Raw genomic sequence first — 20161 nt, 5'->3', positions numbered from 1 at the left:
CTCTATACAGAACATTTTCAGATGCCGAGCAGCTCTAGTCTTGTCTTGATCTGAGAGACACTCTCCCGATGTTTGCTGACCGAATGCTTTGTCCATGAAGATTTCCTGAATGCCTTATCACTTGGAGGTATCTTCCTCTCTGAGATTTGCCCCTTGCCAAGACCCCTTTAGGTTAGGCTCTCCACAAAGCTGACGTTCATTTTATTTTTCTTAGTGCCCAGAACCCAGATTTATTCTATTTTCCAAATTATTATTTGACCCCTTGGTATTTTTGTATTTTGCTCATGTGTTACTCGCCAAACATGTATGTTCCTAATTCGGTTAACCATAAGGTTGACTTGTGACCAGTTAATGACCAGTTAATGATAGACTCGATTGAATTTGAATTGACTAAATGAGTGTGAACTCTAAGCACTGTTATTTCTGGGTCTCCTATTTCTTTTAACTTTCTGTATCATTCTTCTTGAATGCTTAGTTTTATTGATGTTAGTTCACCTGAACTTTTGTCACCTTGGGCAGCCCTTGGTGATTATGTATATTTATTATTTGGTTTTGAGCATAGTCTACATGACTTTGAGCTTGTGTGTGTAATGAAGCTTTGAACTATATTCCTAATTGGAGTTTTCCTCTTCATGGCCATATTAGTCATGGTGTCTAAATTATTGGGCTGTGTTGGAAATGGCCTTTCTGCAGGGTCACCCCCAAACTTTATGCCTTCCTCCTCTTCTTCAGACCTCATTTTTGCTGGCTTTAGAACTGCTAATCAGTGCTAAAGTGCATATGCTCTCTCCTTAAAAACATGGTGGCATTGGCTCATACCCAATTGGCTTATTTAATTTACTTGTAAGTCCCTAGTCAAGGGCACTACATGTGCCCAGGGCCTGTAAATTAAATGCTGCCAGTGGGCTGCAGCACTGGTTGTGCCACCCACATAAGTAGCCCCCTAACCATGTCTCAGGCCTGCCACTGCAGTACCTGTGTGTGCAGTTTCACTGCCACTTCGACTTGGCATTTAAAAGTAATTGCCAAACCTTAAACTCCCCTTTTTCCTACATATACGTCACCCCTAAGGTAGGCCCTAGGTAGCCCATAGGACAGGGTGCTATGTAGGTGTAGGTAGGTTTAGTATCCTAAATTAGTTTTACACTGCTGTGAGGCCTGTTCCTTTCATAGGAAAGCACTAGGGCTACCCTCATACTGTGAGTGGTAGATCCTGATCTGAAAGGAGTAGCCAGGTCATATTTAGTATGGCCAGAATGGTGATACAAAATCCTGCTTAATGGTGAAGTTGGATTTTATATTACTATTTTAGCAATGCTACGTTTTAGAAAGTGAGCATTTCTCTATACTCAAATCCTTCTGTGTCTTCCAATCCATGTCTGGCTAGGTTTAGTTGACAGCTCCCTTGTGCATTCACTCAGACAACCCCAAACACACGATGCTCAGTCATACTTTCATACATCTGCATATTGAATGGGTCTTCCTGGGGTGGGAGGGTGGAGGGCCTGGCATGTCAAAGAACAGTAGCCTGCCCTCACACAAAGGACTGCCACACCCCCTACTGGGACCCTGGCAGACAGGATGAAACTGAAAGGGGACGTTGTGCACTAAGCCACTCTGAAATCTCCCCCACTTCAAAAGCACATTTTGGTATTTAAGCAGGGTCTCTGACCCTACCAACAGACACTTATGAGGTAGACACGTCTACTTCACATGCACTTCCTGAACAAGAAAACCTGAACCAGAACCTACAACATTTCAAGAACTACTGCCTGGCTGCCCAAAGGACTCACCTGACTGCTTTTCTGAAAAGGAATGCTGCCCTGATGCTCTCTGGCTGTGCTGAGAAGTGCGCTCAAAGGGCTTGGATAGAGCTTGCCTCCTGTTCCCTAAAGTCTCAGGACAAAAAAAAGACTATTCCTGCAAAAGAACTCCTTGTGAGGCGTAATTCTATGCACAGCCTGCAAGAAAACGCTCAGCCTGCATTGCAATGAGAAAATCACTGCAAGCTGACCCAGAACAAAGCAGCACCACTTCGCAAGGAGAAGATCAACACAGCGCCAGTGTTATGAGCAGAAATTCGACACACGGCCCACTGGATCGATGTAAAGCCAAGCCGGAATGACGCAGCCCGACTTCCTGATAGGAATTGACACAGTGCCTGCCGTGCAGTAGAAATATCTGAACATCGCCCACCAGATTGATTCAGCCCCTGTGACTTCATCCTGCAAGCGTCTGATTTCAATGCATTGTCCCCGGGGTGTCCGAAAACCCCGCAACCCAAAGAGGATCCAAGTCTGCGTGCCAGAAATCGATGCAAATTCAAAATAAACACATGGTCTGCGTGCGGCCAGAGAAAGATACGCACACCTCCCCGTTTTCCACGCATCTCCTCCTCTGCGGTCCCTTGCAGAGAATTTCAATGCAAACCAGGTACTTCAGGCTTGCAAGAGACATTTGTTGCTTTTAAAAGACTAAAGACACTTTATATAATTTTTACAGTGATATTTCAACGTATACTTATTGCATCTTGACTGTTTCGACCTGCATCTTATCATATAAATATTATATTTTTCTAAACACTGTGTGGTGTATTTTTGTGGTTTCCTACTGTGTTATTGCATGATTTATTGCACAAATACTTTATACATTACCTTCTAAGTTAAGCCTGACTACCAGAGAGTGGGCACAGGATAATTTGGATTGTGTGTGACTTACCCTGACTAGAGTGAGGGTCCTTGCTTGGACAGGGGGTAACCTGACTGCCAACAAAAGACCCCATTTCTAACAGGGTGGTATTGAAATAATTTATGGTTCACCACACATCTTACCGGGTCAAAAGGTTCGTCGACATGGATAGTAAGACTCCAATCATTAAAGGGATAAGGTTAATGGGCATTATTATTCATAAGTATGCAATGATAAAGTGTACATATTGAACTGTGGATAATGTATGGTACAATGTTTCACATACACATTGCATTTAGCATGACACTCATCACTATAAAACTAAATTAGCTAATAAAAATCCTAACAATATTTTAAAAGCTACTTACAGTGAGCTGCACCTCCCCGGCTAGAGCCATGTAGATTGGAGAGGACTGGTTCTGAAGGTCTGGGGTGTACTGGATTCCTGTGAGGCGACACTGCAGCGGGAGAACAATAATAGTGGACAGTACTGGAGGGACAGGGGTGCTTGAAGCCAGATTTAATTCAGTGTTTGGCCTTGGTGGTGAGTCGCTGGTATTGGCCAGTAGAGTGATGTTAAGAGTAAGATCTTTGTCATGAAGAGGATTGTCCATTTTAGTACTCCATCCTGCTACATTAGTAAATATCTTGCTAACAGACACATGTGGTGCAAAAAAGGCCTCAGTGACTGAAGATCTTGGCAGGAGTGCTGTAGAGATAACCTGTGTACTTGCAGAGTGTGAGTGCCTTGAGGTATTCTCTCGACTGAAGTGTTCTTGGTGAGCACTTAACTTCTCCCTCGTTGACCTTCTGAAATGGGTAGGTCTTGAAGGGCTCAAGCTTGCATTAAGTAGCCTGTGGGTGCTTGTTGTTGGTATTAGTAATGAGGATTTAACACTACTTTGACTTGACTGAAGCACAGTTGAGTCTGGCTGAAGAAATGGCAAGGTTGCAGGGCTCTGTATGCTGGAGTAGGCTACGGTAGATGTTGGATGCTGGGGGATGGGTACAGTGCTGTGGCTGGAGGTAGCCAGTGCAGTGTTGTTGAAAGCAATTTTGTCTAAGAGGAAATCAAGGTCATCACTCACACTTACCGGGCTGTGCAATAAAGTTGACCCTATAGAGTCATAAGGAGTTGTCTGTTCAGAACTAGTGGAAACATTTTCAGTAGGTGTGTTGTAGAAAGATGCCACACTGGTAAACGTGAGAGAATTTTTCTGATGGAAATTTGTGGAATCATTGGTTTTATAAGTGCCGTAAGGAACAGTCCAAATTGTGTTATCCAGAGCAGTGGTATTCTGGAAAGCAGAGAACTTATTTCCCATAGCTGTGCTGTGAGGGGCAGTCACAACATTATTGCTTGTGTTCTGCATGGACATCTCCCTTATAGAGCTGTGAGGGGTTGTCCTTTGACTGCCTGCAATGCTGTGAGGAGAGCTAGTGGTCACTTTGGAGGCAGACCTAGCAACAATGGATGTAGAGGCAATCATTGCATTAGGAAACAGCGATCCAGTGGGAACATGTGTGCTTAGAGTTGCTCCAGAAGCAGTACTCGCAGTGTATAACCCATCATGTGACTGATAATCAGAAAGAGTTTTAATTCTGTGCCCATGCGTTGTATTCAGGCTCTCGTTAAAATTGAATGTGCCAGCGGGTGACATTCGTAGAGCTGAAGCAGAATTTGAGGGGGTAGAAAAAACACTCTTTGTGGCTTGAGTGGTGAAAGTGGACTTAGTTACTGGACTATGTGATTCATAGGCTTTAATTTCACTTGAGTTTGCAAAAAGGCTTAGGTTACTCGCCTGTGATGGGCTTGCTTGAATGGAAGAAGGAGATGGCACTGTGAAGTAGCTCAAACTTGTAGGCATAGTTGTAGCCTCATTACTGGGGTTCAGGGAGGAATGTTTTTGTATGCCACCAGGCAAATAAGAGGATGCAGAAATACTACTTCTAGACTGTTCAAAGACAGAGTTATAGGTGAATCCACTACCATAATGAAACTTACTACCAACAGAAGTGTAGATTGGTGCAGTAGAACCATATGTTATTGGCACTGTTGTAAGACTAGACTTCCATGTAGAGGGTTCGACAAAGAGTTTAACTCTGCCGGCTTTGGTTGATTCGGTACTAGTTAGATAGTTAGGTGCAGTAGATAGTTTGGACTCTTTTACAAATGAAGCCCGGCTCCACGCTTCAGAAAATGGAGAGGAAAATGAAACTGAAGTCAGAGTGACAGCATCCGTATGAGCGGGTGATAGGCTGTATGCTGTCCGCACCTCATGTGGTGTAGAATGCGAGAACTTCACAGCATCCCTCTGCTTGGAATGAAATAAATTGAACGTGTTCATTCTTGTGAGGCCAGTAAGTGTGTCCCTTGTTGACAGGCCAATTTTGGCATCATCTGGGGTAACATAGGAACTGAGGGTTGGGTCCACAAAAGAAGCTCTAGCAGACACAAGGCCATTAGTTGAGGCTGCTGCCTTTGTCAGCGGTCTTCTAACAAAACTTCCATCAAGACTTGTCACCCATTTAAGGGAGCTAAAACTTGAAGAATCTGGTTTAGTGTGTGCAAAAGAGCTTCCATGAGAACTGGCTGTGTCGAAGGAAGCAGACACAGGCCTTGGTGAATTAGAAAAAAGACAACTATGGCACTTGGAAGTTGATGCCCTTTTGGTACTGAAAAAAGACTCAGAGGAAAGTAAACTTAAATATTGTGTAGGTAATGTCCTTTTGATTCGATTGTTTTTCACAGTGGCTGGAACAGATTCTGGATTTGAAAAAAAAGGAATCACTCGGGAAGTATCAGACTTAGTCCTCCGAGTTGACAGAATAGGTGGAGTGTGTTCTTCTTTGTGCTGAACTGTATCGGAGGTTTTAATTGTGGAATTACTAATTGAAACAGACGTGAACCTCCTGTTAACAGCTTGCGTTGCTACAGATTCAAGTGGCAGTGGATAAAGTTCAGTCTTCACTCGGTCATGAATGGGACTCAAAGAGATTTTAGAGCCTAGAAAAATAGGTTCAATAGTTTCAGTATGTATGGCACTTGACATCTCCGGTAAAGAGGGTGGCGTGCCTTCTGATGCACGAGAGCTACTGAGCTTTGCAGTGAGAATAGAGTCATACTTGTTTGGAGTTCCTGCGCTCGAGTAAAATGAGCTTGTGGTAAGTGACACAGCCAAACCTGCTGGGACACTAGGGACTTGTTTAACTGGGGCCAATGCAGTTACAGTGGTATTAAACCTTTGTTGTGAATTGTGTGGCACATTTCTATGTGGTGAGTAAAACATGGATGTAGCAGAATGATCCCCAAATTGATTTAAGGCTGACACACCAAGGTCTAGCACAGAGCGGGTTGTTTTCAAAGTTACGGTCAGGCTTCTAAGTGTGGTTCTACCAGGCCTAAAGTTAAGAGTACCAGCACTGGGTCTACTGGTTACCAAGTAAAGAGGATAACTTTTTTGGCCAATCGCCCTGTCAGTGTGTTCCTCCCCAGATGCTTCACTGATGGAAGAACTAGTAAAAGGGGGTATTCTTCGTTCTGCTGTTTCAGTTCTTCCTACAGTAGAGGGACGCATGGGATGATTTTTGCCTGCTGCACTAGTTAAAACCTGAAGTGAAGTTGGTAGATCTGAAAAACCTAAATATGGCCCGGTCTTGTTAGGAGATTGCAAACTACTAGGTAGACTTTTAGAGTTTGCCAAGTTAGGCAAGTTATTTGTAGTAGGTGCAGTTCCGTTACTGTCAGAAGCATTGCTTTTCACTGTGACAGGCCTTATGAGAGTTGAGCCAAATGATGGGCCAGGCTGGTTATATTTAAAGCCATGGACAGAGGTGCTATGTGAATCAGTAAGAGAATCTAATTGGGTGGCTTCAGTCATGACACCTACTTCTAGTTTAGAGTGTTGTGGTGGGAGAAGTCCTGAGCTTCCAACATTTGCATTAATTAGTGTATCAGTAGTTACAGCCAGGGATGGTGGTATTGGGCTAATGGCTGGGCTATGAATAGATACCCTGAGCTTGTCAGTGGAATTAACCTTACTAGACAATACATTTGCATTTGGTAAGTGATCATTGTTTAAAGAACCTCCTGAGAGGAGCAATCTGTCTAGCGTGATTGCATGTTCAAAAGGAGCGGCAGTAGTTTCAGTGCCTACTTGAGTGACTGAGGATTTTGTATGTATGGTCACCGGAATAATACTATAATCTGAAGCAGAAACATCAAAAGAGGAGTTGGGTTCACTGACAGATGCCATTGGCAAGGGCAACACCTTAGGAATGCCAGGACGTGTGTGGTTCATTGTGCCAGTCACTGATGAATACAAAAGAGGGGCAGTAGATCTCAAGTGCACAGGCTTGCTCTCAATGTATCTGGTTCTTAGAACAACAAATCTTTCGGAAACCTGTGGAAACAACATCTTTGAGGTTGTGCTTGGCACCAGGGTAACTGCTTTTAAGTTTTCCCCTCCAGTCTCAGTGAGGGTCAGAGGTTTAACCAGCCCTGGCAGTGCTCTACTTCCAGCTTCCGGTCCAAAATCAGGACTCCCTAAATTGTCCTTTGCAGTTGTTTCATTTCTAAAGGTTGGGTCTAGATGAGCTGACTGGTTGAGGTTTATTGTTGACTCCACATTCCTGACTGAAGATCCAAGCAAATTCTGAAAACTCTCATCCCAGTTATCAAAATTGAAACTATTTGCAATATCAAGCCTATCTGAAACACCAGAGATCTTTTTCTCATCAACAATTGAAGACTGTGCAGGTAGTCTTTCTCCAACCCCAAAAAGATGATTAACCCAGTCCATTACATTCCTGTGCCTCACTGCCTTGTTTTGAGCAAGTGATGCCTTGAGCGGAGAAGATGCAGAATGAGACCTTTTTGATCGTGACTTCTTGCAGCGAGCAGGGTGCTTACTGACAGCTTTGGCGGCTTCCTTCATTTGCTGGCCGGTCTTGCGCAAAGAAGCCAGATGTACTGAATGGTGAGACAAAAGGGACAATACATAGTGAGATTTTTCACAACTAACACACAAGGATCGCCAAGGCTTCTTGAAGTGTATGTTGCTCAAATTCATTTTTGGGGATCTTTTCTGAAGCACAAGTCCATAAAGCTTAGAAGTTTCTGATTTTGTTTTAACTGGAGAATTGCGACAAAAGAGTGGGAATGACTGTAAACACAGTGAAGAGGTTGAAGGCACACCACCCAAAATAGTCCACCAAGAATGATAGGTTGGTGCAGGAGGTTCTTTTATATTAAGTGCAAATGAGCTGCCAAGGCAGCAGACAAAGATCAGAAGAACATTAAAGCGAGGTTTCCAGGCAGAACACACAAAGTAGGCACCCAAGTCTGAATGAAGCCGCCTTATGATCAGAGCTGGGGACCGTTTCTCTATGGTGCCAGCAGTGATTCTTTCAGTGTCTCCAAACTGGCACATCACAGCAGAATCCATTTTGCTGATCAGCTGGGAACAAAGCAAAATCAGATAGAGCTTATTAACGGATGGTTAGAAAAATACTTGCAGATTATCTTCACAGAACGCAGTAATTACTAAATTAGCACATATTTCTTGGGGTGACTTGTACAGATAGTCACCAGTATACACTCCCCCACGGTTCATACGGTAGCCTATTTGCAGGCCAGAGAACCAGACCATCTCTTGTCCAGCAAACTCTTAAAACTAGGGTGTGACATGGTCTCTATGCAAACACACTAGTTCCTCGCCTTTTTTTCTCTTTTGCATCCAGTCCTTTACCTTAGCCATATTTCTCCATCTGTACTTAGGACAGAAGTGTGGTTTGTCCAGTTTCTTTTAAAAGAAGAACTAACGACTACAGGTAAGAGTCACTACAGGGAGTAACTTGTAGTTACTAGTATACTCCACCCCCCCCTTCAAGGCTCATGGGTAGAATCAGCTCAAATCTGCAGAGAACTATCACCATCTGCTAAAATGTTTTCATATTTCTGTGTGATAAAGGCACTCTACAAAACCAACTATGAAAGACAATTAGCTCTTTATAGACTAATGCTCCAGCTAATGAGCAAAATGCATCAAACTGTAATCACTGTACTTAATTTTCAATGTTCCTGAATTGGTAAAACACAAGCAGATGAACGGTAGGGTATCTGCCTCGCTCATGCGCATTCCCCTCAGCTAGCCTTTATGAGTCTTTGTGTGGAGGTTCCATCTTCCTTTTCATAACCTTTGTGTCCTAATGCTTGAATATTTGCATCACCCTATCCCTTTCCTGCGCCTCTTTGCATGTGGTTTCTACATTCAGTTGTAGGAAAGGGTACTCACTGAGTGAATGAGGTATTTGGGTTGTGTACCTTGCTGCAATGACCCACTGTGCAGGTGCCCACTGCTCAGCCTAGCTTGCAAACGAGTTGAACGGCTATTAAAACTAGCATTTGCAAACCAATATGTCTTGCCTACGTGAGAGCTATTAGCTTTGTCAATGTCTTTTAGCCATGCTGCTCAGCATGGCTAATAGTTAGTGGCAAGGAGTAGAGTGGCATATAACAGAGTGGTGTAGAACAGCGTGTCAGAGTGACGCAGAAGAGAGTGGCGTAGAATGGTGTAGAGTGAGTGGCATTGTGGGGAGCGGCATAGAGTAGTGTTAACTGAATTTTTACTAAGGAATATTCAAGTATTCGGAGTGTTGAATTTGCATAGAAAATGAGGTAACTTAGAGAAATAATGCATGCATTTGACATTGCGCCTACTTGAGTGGCCACCAATGTTCACGAAGTGTACTTATTAATAGCTCATTAATGTAAAATGTTAAACAAATGTTTTGATTAATGTAGTAGTATGTCATATTGAAGGTTATGGTATGTATTTGCTTTATTAATCATAGGCCTTAACTTTGGTGAGGTCTTAGGCCTAGTTGCACGGCCTGTCAAGCTGCATTTCTTAGGTGATTAATAAAACAGCTGCTAAGAGAGTTAATTTGTGGTTTTCCACTATACTGACCAAATGCTCGTAGCTGAAATTCTTTCTCATGAGAACTGCTTGATAGAATATGCTATACTAACTAGGGATACAATGTATAACGCAGTGTGTGAGTGAAGGCAACCTTCCCAGGAGCAGACAATGGATGCACTGACTGAAGTATAAGCTGATACAATATTGATACCTGACAAGCCCAACGACGGGAACAGGAAGTGTCAATCATCGACATGTGAACTGTGTACTGGTAAATTCTTAGATTTGGGGTTTTACTCTCATTGGACTACATGTAAACAAAAGATTATTGGACCAATGGCAACGTGGGAAGTAGTTTTAGGAAATCTAACTTAGCCAGACTGCACTGAGAGGAGAACACTACTTCCATTTTGCCATTATCTTCTTGACTGTCCCGAGAGGAGACATGCTCAACTTTCCTTAACTTTGTTGCCTAGAAGCGCCATTCTGCACGTCTGTGGCCGAGACATTTCTATTCGGAACTTTAATGCTGAATTCCGATGCCATGCTGACCGAACTGATGTCCAATGGACAAAGACTGTCACAGCTTGCTTAACCATACTGAGGCCAGGTATAAAGACAATGTTACGGATTGTTATGTTGATTTGCTTTTTTCCCTGGGTACCAACTGCTAATTTTGATAGGGCCTTAGAGGTTTTACCAAATTTGTGTTGACTAAATTGCTTCTGCATGATGTCCAAACATGCTATTTTAATCTGAGGGTTAGTTAGGGTGTGCACTAATGATGCTCGCTACATGTAATAACAGTTGATGTCTTATTTGCTGAATCTAGATGTATGCCACTTAGTTTGCAGAGTTATTCTTGCTATTGATTTGTACTGTAACCTTAGAATGTGTAGTGGTCCAAGCTTTGATTAAATTGCGATTCTTTTAGAGATTTCGTCAGCCAGTATTTTTTCTGTATGCTTACCATTTGATTTTGAGACTAAGTTATGTGACATTAGCATTGTTAATTTAGGGAAATAAACATTCTAATTTTCACATAAAGGTGTGGTTATTCATAGTTGAGAGATAATGGTGTGTGGAAATTACTGACTCCTATTTATTTTTAGGGTCATTGATTATTACTGCTATTGATTTGTATTGGCACGGGGTTACACGGTACATCGACCTACAACGTTTCCCCTTATAAATTAACCAAATAAGGTCCGACACGCTAACAGAGATGGCAGCAGAGTTTGATGGTTTGTCTCCTTAAGAGCCCATCATAAAGGCCCGGTACATTGTTTGTCTCCTTACGAGACCATCATAAAAGTATTTGGCCCCAGAGATAGTAAGCGAGGAATAACAGGTTTTCCCAGGGATGGTAATGGAGTAAGTGTTAGTCTCCTACAAAGATTTAAGTAATCCACAGATTTAGTGAGAGGAATTGGTGAAAGTCTGGATTTTTTTCAGATTCAGTGGTAAAAACAGGAGAGAAAATGTCCCCCAAAGTACTTATGATGACTTTCCCAAAACATTGGAGCTTGCCAATGATTGTTTGAAAATGTTACCGGCGTTCTAATGTCTGCGTGAATGAAGTAGGTTACGTGCTTGCACAGCTGATGCAAATCGCAGGTGAATTGTGATGTTTGTGAGAGTTTGTGTACTCCAAATGAAGTTGTAGAATGAGTGTGCAAACTCCTAAGTGTGCGAGTAGGGAAGTCAAACTTCACGTGTGTTGCACTTTGTGTACCAACAACACGTGGACAAGTTTGAGCACAGACGCTGCGTGGTCTAAGACTCAGGAGTATATTGAAAAGTGTATGAGACACTTGGTTTGTGTTGTAATTTGTCTGGTTTAATAGGTCAATCAGGCGTGGTTGACAAGTCGGAGAATGAGTCAAAGTGGTTGAAAGAATTTTTCAACTGAGATCTGGCAAGTCCTATGTGCACCAGGACAGACCCACCGATCAGTTGAATGAAATTTGTGGGTCGAATTTTGCTTGCGAATTAGGGAAACTGAGAAAGAAGGAGTGGCTGCTAGAGCAAAACGCCGTCAGTGAAAAATCTGTAAGGTTTCTGATGTGATTGTGTTACCTGTCATAATACATTTTTCCTGGTCCCTGGACAAGGAAAGTTAGAGTAGATAAAATCTTGTTGCTTTTTGGGGAACATTTTATCCTCTTCCCTCAATGAAGACCACATGCGTAATAACGCTACTAAAGGCTCTATCTCAAGCACAAGGTTTAGTATCCTTTTTTAATGCAGTTGACCGGCATCATTTTCGCCACTAACTGCTTATCAAACAAAGATCCTGGCCACCCTCTTGTACGCTTTGGAATGTACAGAAATTTCTAAATGGAATTTTCATTACAGGCTAGAAGGGCAGATTCTAAGATGCCTAGCCTGTTGCAACAACTCAGCCTCTGTGGCGGCTCTCAGGATTGAATTTGGTATTAAGAACACTTTTGTTCTGGGTCTAGCGGCGATAGTCTGGAGGACTTGTAGCCTTGTTCATAGTAGGGAATTCACTCTAAGAAATGTAGCTTAAATAGAATCCTTTGGCAGATTAAAAGAAAAATCTACGTTTTTCAGAAACTACAATCTGGCTATGCAATTGTTGGAGCTTGATCCGGGCCCGATTCCATCATTGTCGCCTCTTGTTTTGAAAACATTTTTGAAAGAAGTGATGTGGTCCAAAAGCTTCTCTTTGGACTTAGGTGTCTGTAGTCCAAAGAGGAGACTGGTAATGCTTACTAAAACATCTAAATGGGATGGATCCAATAATAACTGATCTTTGTCAATTGGGTATACAGAACTTAAAGCATGTATTTGTCTGTCCGGCTCTAGCACCACTTAGGAAAAAATGGTTAAAACCACTATCTGTATTTTAATATTTGTTCTGCTGGAGAGGCCTTGGAAGCTGTTTTTAATCCTCCAAATGAATTATTTTGTTTTAGGATTTTTAAATTCTTCCAGTCCTTCTTAAATATTTGAGTTTGTGTATTGGTGGTAACTTAATATAACTGAGCGATCCATTAAGGCAGCTCTGAGAATTACTTTGTTATCCCGTGCACCAAGGGAGTGGAGCTCCTTTCTATTTCCATTCTATTGTATGGTAGCGCATGATAATATCTTGTAATGCAGTCCTGATGTGCGGCGGGTTGGCTCTTTGGGGATTTAAAAGGTCACCTTACATTCTGGAAGGTAAACATACACTTCACAACAGTTTTTTTTTTTTTTTTTGAAAATATTAATGTCTGCTAGGGCTTTTTACAAGTGTGGTCTCTTTCATGGTACTGACTTACACTGTCTGATGCACTTTAGGGTTTTTTCCGTATAGAGCTAATGGGGTTGAGTTTTACTGCATGTAGAAGCTAATTCCTCACTTTAAACCTGTTATACTGGTACATATTTTATTTTGCTCATTGTGATAAATTTTGATATTTATTGTCTGAGGGGTATTACTGTGTTTGCATAATTAATATTTCATTCTTATTCAGGAAATGTTATTCTTAATGTTTTATGTCACATTGTATTTGGTATGCATGTGGACCTCTTAGGAGTTCCATTCATTAAATAAACTTGAAACTACCTGTAGTAAACGGACAAATTGGGTTTTGATTTTGTTTAGTGCTCGCAATAATTTTGCATTAGTCTAGTGTGAATCTGAGTTTTGGGAGGACAAGCCACCAGACTGTCAGCCACAGTATGTGAGTGTGACGTCATTGGAGCCGCGCTGGGATAGGTTGGTTAGGGAGAAAGGTTGCGCACAAATTGGCAGACAACCATGAAGCGCTATTTGCTGAGAAGGTGGTAAAGAGGATTCTGGGATTAAAAGTCACTTCCTGATTTGATTTAGAACAAAGGTAACAGAATTTTGTTTTAATGCTTTAAAGGGTGCTTTAAGGGGAGATATGATCGTTTCGAGTATGGGGGATATTGCACCACCAGAAGGTACACCAGCTTACATTGTAATCAAAGAAAAGGGTGCTGTGCCATGTCTTTGGCTGAAACAATGGTGCAAAGTGACGGCGAAACATGGGAGTTTAGCGTTTTCTGCCCACTGAACACTTAATTTAAAATGCTTAGAGAATCTGAAGAGGGTGCGGTATGATATGAAACCTCCTCCAAGACCAGCACAGTTCGAGGCATTAGCAATCTGGGAATTAGTAGCCAGACAGCAACAGAAGTTTGAGAGGAGAATGAGAAAAGCAGAGAAAACACTAGAGGAGGCTAGATGGGACAGTGTGCAGAGGGTTTGGAGGACTGAGACTTTACAGTGGATTAAGCTGTTTCCTGCAATTACAGAGTACTGCGAGAGATAAGGAAGGAAAGCCACCAGAAAAATAAATAGAAGCCCTTCTGAGAGTAGGGAGTGGAGATCAAAGGGGTCTAGGAGATATTTTACACTTGAGGAAGAGTGAGACGAAGAATGTTTTACAGTTATTGAGAAATCATCCCCCACCATATGCAGCACAAGATTGGTCAGACCACTAGTGTAAACTCTTCAGCACCAACACAGGTTAACGACTCCAGTACAGGTTAATCCTAGCATAACAGAGCCCAGTGCAGATCAGTCTTAATCTGCCTGCTACACCTGGAGCACAAAATCAGATGCCACAGCCAAAGCCTGAGAATTTACCCATTGTGGAAACTTCTACAAACCTGATAGTGCCAACAGGACAGGTTTTCCCGAAACGGACATTGGTTCAGACAGAACCAACTCCACTTTTACTGCCTCAAGTACAGACACAAGCAATGCCAAAGTACACTCCGATAACAGGGACTCAGACAGATATGTCTATACTGATGAGCCAAAATACAGGAATTATGCACCCACAGAACCTATATGTTAGACCAAGCCCAGATGCTGTGTCTGTACCTGTCACCATTGGCCCAATTGTACCTTTGTTTGCACAAGAGAATAACAGTACAAGTGGACATGGAGTTGTGAATCAGAATTCAATGAGGGGAGGACTCAATAAGACTACCTGAATAGTCTTCTGTGGGATAGACCTTAGATGGAACAAGATTATTGTACCTTAGTCCATTCGGAGTTCCTCCAGATACTGTAATAGGGTAGAACGTTAATCACAGCCTGAAATTACTGACACCGTGGTCTCCAAATGTAGTCATACAACCGTTGAACAATAGTCAGTCTAACAACATTTTGCTGCAAGGTTTGACTGCCCAACAATTGACTGAATGGTTAGACAAGCTGAATACACCGCAGAGTGCTCCTAGGGGAGAGGAGCACTTGAACTATACAAGACTTGGAATGGAAGCGGGTGATCTCATTGAAGGAACTATGGGTGTGAACAGCGTCAAGTCCTACACTCAAGCAGAACGGAGGTATCTGTGCCCGAAAATCATGAGGAAAGTGAGCAATGTGCATCAAAAGTTAGCAGATTTGGCAGAGAAGTACAGCATGGAAATAGAGTAAACAAACATTTGAAAAGGATTTACAGGTTAAATTTTTACACAAGATTTTGAACACATGAGATCTGTAGAAATGAAAGCACATCTTACGGAGTTACTCCAAAGTGTCCAGACATAGGAGCATTAGATGAGGCGGAAGGCAGATGGGTAAAGAAGAGAGATAAAAGAAAATGATTCTGCGGATCTCACTACAAATGTGCAGTAGGCGAAGGATCTGGTGAAAATGTTACGAATGAGAGAAATTCCAGGAGGGAATTTTGTTCATGTCCTCTGGACTAGAAGTGACCTTCTGTCCTTTACACATGATAATCCCAGGCTGAGAGAGAAACCAGTAGAATGGTACCTACATACAGACAGGTTTGTGAAGCTTGCAAAATGCTTGAGGGAAGACTTGAACACTAGTAGACATAGTGGTTCCAGCTGATTTGTGGATAGAGTGTTAGAGGTGGCCGACCAAACAACCAGAGAGGGATCAGACAACAGGTGCACCATCTCCTGAGGTAATGCAGTATTAGTACAAAGTGAATGAGTTTTTTAAAATGAGAATTTTGCCCAAAAACATTGAATGGCAGAGAATAGGCAGGCAGCTCAGGAAGCGAAAGAGTCAATACTTGAGTATGAGAGATTGTTGCAGGCGTTTATGCATTACAGTGGTACAGAGACAATTGAGCCGAAAGACATGATTCATTTTGTGTTTAGATTTGTGGAAGGTTTGAGACCTGATATCAGCCAGATGATTAAGAGTCATTTGATTTGCTGGCAAGCAAAGCCGATTGATGCGGTATTGCAGTGTACCAAGTACTGTAGTGATGAGATTGAGTTGAAACAGAGAAAGTTGAAAGAAAAGGCTATTGTGATGCAGATTAAAAAGCAGCACAAACAGGGAATTTTCTGCAGCAGGGAAATGTGCTATTTCAAAATCAGATGAGAGGTAGGGGTCGCGGAGGACCTGGAAATGGAAACATTGGAAGCGGGCCTGTCATATGATGGTGCAAGAAGGTGTTGTTCAGCAAACAAGTGACATCAATTAGTTCCAAAATATGAGAGGACCAAGAATGAGAGGTCATAATCCAAATTTTCATAACCATGTGAATCAAATGCAAAATTTTCAACCCATGCAACATGTGCAAATGGCACGGGTGCAAATGGCACAGCTGCAGCCAAAGCAACAGCAGGTTCAAATGGTACCTTGACGGCAAATTCAAATACCTCAAGCCCCAATGGAACAGCAGCAGGCGATGCTTTCTCAACAGGTCAGAAGTTTAACCAGAGTAATAACAGTACACCAAATCCAGAATAAAATAAACAGATTGGGTGAGCGATAGTTCGGATGAAGAGGAATGTGTGCCTGCAGCTTCTTTAGAAGTAGATCAGAAAGGCCCATATGAGAAGGGAAAGGTAATGAGTCACAGTTTCATTCTTGGTTGACAAAGGAGCTACACGCTCTACAGTGAGAACTGTGGAAGTTCCAAACCTGACACTTTCAGGAAAGAGTCCAGATTGTCGGACTAGAGAATCTGTATTTGACTAATCCAATCACAGAACTGTGTCAGGTTAAAATCGGCAACTTTGAAGGATTACACAAATTCATAGGCTGTGATTCAAGCCCAGTATCCCTATTGGGAAGAGACTTGCTGTGTAAAACAAGATGCTTGACTACTAGCTCAAATGATGGAATCGAGATACAGACTAACAGTGATGAGGAGGACCCAGCTCCAGAGACAGTGGAAGGTAATAAATGAGGAGTACCTCCTGATTCGTTTTTCAGTGTTCACAGTAAAGGATCTGCCTCCTGACTTACAAGGAACAGTCAAAAAGAGAGAGAGTGGGATCTGACAGGGAAAGAGATTGGCCTGATAAGGAGTTAAGTCAGTTAAAGTTCAGATAAAGCCAAATGCAATCTTTCCCCAGATTTCTCAATACCACACACCACAGGATATCCTTGTGAAGGTTGCTCACATAATTGAAGAATTTGTAAACCAAGAGGTCTTGAAAGAAGTGTTGAGCAGCCCATGTAATTCACCAATAATGGGATTAAAAAAAACCTTGTGCGAAGGTTTGATTTGTCCAGGATCTGAGAAAAATAAATGACATTGTGATCAAGTGCTGTCCCATAGTGCTAAACCCAGTTGTAAAGGTTTCAGATTCCATGGGATGCTGAATGGTTCACCATCATAGACTTCTCACAAGCCACCTCTCTGTGCCTCTTCATGAGGCTAGTAAATTTCTCTTTTGTTTCACATTTTTGGATCGAGTTTACTGTTGGTGTAGAATTCCTCAAGGGATTTCAGAGTCCTCTTCCATATTCAATCAGAACTTGAAGAAAAACCTGGAGTCTTTGGAAATGCCTTTCCAATCGACATTGGTTCAGTACATTGATGATTTGTTGATTGCATCCAAAATGAAGGAAGAGTGCAAGTATGACAATTGCCTTATTGAACCATTTGGGAAAGAATGGTCATAAAGTGTCCCCACTTAAATTACAATACTGTCAGAAAGAAGTGAAATATTTGGGTCACCAGATTGAGAAGGGAATAAGAAAGATATCCAGAGAAAGGGTTATAGCCATATTGTAGATGAATCCACCAGCCACACAGATTTGAGGATATTTTTGAGGATGGTAGGCTCCTGTCACCAGTGGATTCCCAACTTTTCGGTAATTTCAAAGCCATTGCAGAAGCTGACTCACGAAGTCACTGATCCCTTCGTGTTAGACCAGGCTTGTATGAAAGGCTTTTCTGAATTGAGAGAGAGTTTGTGCAAAGCTCCGGCTTCAGGAATGCCTGCCTACACTAAGTGCTTCACGTTTTGTCATGAGCGTGATGCATGTTCTATGTCTTGACCTGTCTTTACTCAGGTCCATGGAGGTGTAAACTGTCCCGTAGCATATTCTTCAGCTACTTTGGACCCAGTTGCAGCAGCTTTACCAGGGTGTTTGCGTGCAGTTTCAGCAGTTGGACAGAGTCTTGCACAGTGTGAAGGCATTGTGATGGGACATACCCTGACTATTATGGTCTCTCACTCCATTGAAGTTTTACTTGGCAGGACCAAAATTCAGTACTTGACAGCTGCCAGATTGACTCGCCATGAAACAAGCATCTTATAGTCACCATATGGGTCATTGAAATGACGTACAGTGCTTAACCCAGCAACCCTATTTCCGAATGAAAATGTTGAAATTGAAAAATTTAAAGACATTGAGCATGATTGTCTTGAAATAACTGATCTGTGCACAAAACAGAGACCTGATATCAGAGACACTTGATTGGAAGAAAATTACCAAATTCTCTTTGTTGATTGTTCCTGCAGTACTGAGAGCAGGATGTGCTGAGCGCACAATTTCTGGTATACTTGAAGCGTCCTAGCTTCGAGGAGTATACTCTGCACAAGTAGTGGAACTGGTAGCCTTTACTAGAGCGTGCCAGGTTTCTGCACAGTTTAAAGTTACCATATATACGAATAGCCAGAATGGATTTTGAATAGTCCATGATTTTGGCCAGTTGTGGTCAGAGGTTTCCTCATCTGGTTCACCAGTAAGAAATGAGAAAACAAGAGTTGTTGCAAGCTATCCAAATGCCTTAAAAGATTGCTGTGGTGAAATGCAGTGCACACCTGAAATCACAAAATTGTGTCAATGGGAAATGGATATGCGGATCAAGCTGCAAAGTTTTGCATATTGAACTGTATATCATTGAAGTATACGTGGGAATTATTACCTGAAGATGAGGAGACATGGACAATTCATGCATTGCATGTTATAGATAACACTGGAAGAACTGAGAACACTGCAGAATAATGTTGACAGGGAGGAAAAACGATCATGGGCCAAGATGAAGTGTGTACAGCAACAGGATGAACTGTGGGTTTCGTGAAGAGGGTCAATTGGTTTTGCCGAACAGTTTGTTGTCTCAAATGGCTAGGTATTAGCATGGTCAGGCACATGTTGGGAGGGATGCCATGGTTAGACTATTCAAGCAAAACTGGTTCAATCCTAGATTTAGACAAGTTGCTGAAGCAGTTCACCATTGTTGCATCATTTGTAAACAAATGAACATGAGAAAAGGGACAGTGGTCAATTTGAGTCATACTGAAAGAGCAAGAGATCCATTCAGCAGAATGCAAATGGTTTTTATTTAGATGCCTGTGTGTGGAGGATTGAGATATACATTGGTGATTGTCTGCATCTTTAGTCACTGGATTGAAGCTTATCTTACACGAAGAAATGACAGCCTCATAGTAGCAAAATTACTTCTTAGGGAACTGATACACGTTTTGGGTTTCTGATCTCTTTAGATTCGGATAGAGGAAGTCACTTCAACAATGAAGTAGTTAAATTACTATGTGCAACCTTAAACATTGAGCAGAAGTTTCATTGTAGTTACCGCCCTGAAGCATCAGGGCCTGTGGAACAGATGAATGGTACCTTGAAGTCAAGAATGGCGAAAATGTGTGTGTGTGTCCACGAATCTGAAACGGCCTGACGCACTACTGTTAGTTCTGATGACAATGAGAAACACCCGACAGGAAGAAAGGATTGTCAACATGAGATCCTCACAGGCAAAGCAATGAGGTTGCGGTTCCTGCAAATGGTCTTGTGAACATAACAGATATGGTGCTGGACTACTGCAAGGGTCTGGCTGATGTGGTTTGCTCTCTCATCAGGTGGAAGCCACCACATTGCAACCGTCTCAAGATCAAGGACACAACCTGAGAGTAGGTGACTGGGTTGTGATCCGAAAACATGTGAGGAAGACGTGTTTGGAACCTCTGTGGAAAGGCCTTTTCCAGGTAGTTCAGATCACTACCACAGCTATGAAGTGCGCTGGAGTTCCAAACGGGATCCACACAAGCCACATGAAGGAAGTAGCATGTCCTCTAAACAATGAAGAGGATTTGTTGAGAGTACCAACAATGAACAGACCAACCTCAGAGCCAGAAAGAGAAGCAAGAGGAACTGAGATTAGATCTGAGCACGCTGAGAACGGTTGTCACTTCTGTGAGAGATGAAAGAGAAGACCTACAGGAGCGTGACAGTGAGCCAATCTCAATTGAGGCAGCAGGAGAGTCTAGACAGAGGAGGGCTCTCACAGAAGGACCAGCGTACCTTCGACTTGCTATTCTTTTTC

Source organism: Pleurodeles waltl, chromosome 3_1 (assembly GCF_031143425.1).
Source record: "Pleurodeles waltl isolate 20211129_DDA chromosome 3_1, aPleWal1.hap1.20221129, whole genome shotgun sequence".
NCBI lineage: Eukaryota > Metazoa > Chordata > Amphibia > Caudata > Salamandridae > Pleurodeles > Pleurodeles waltl.
This window is presented reverse-complemented; position numbering follows the sequence as displayed.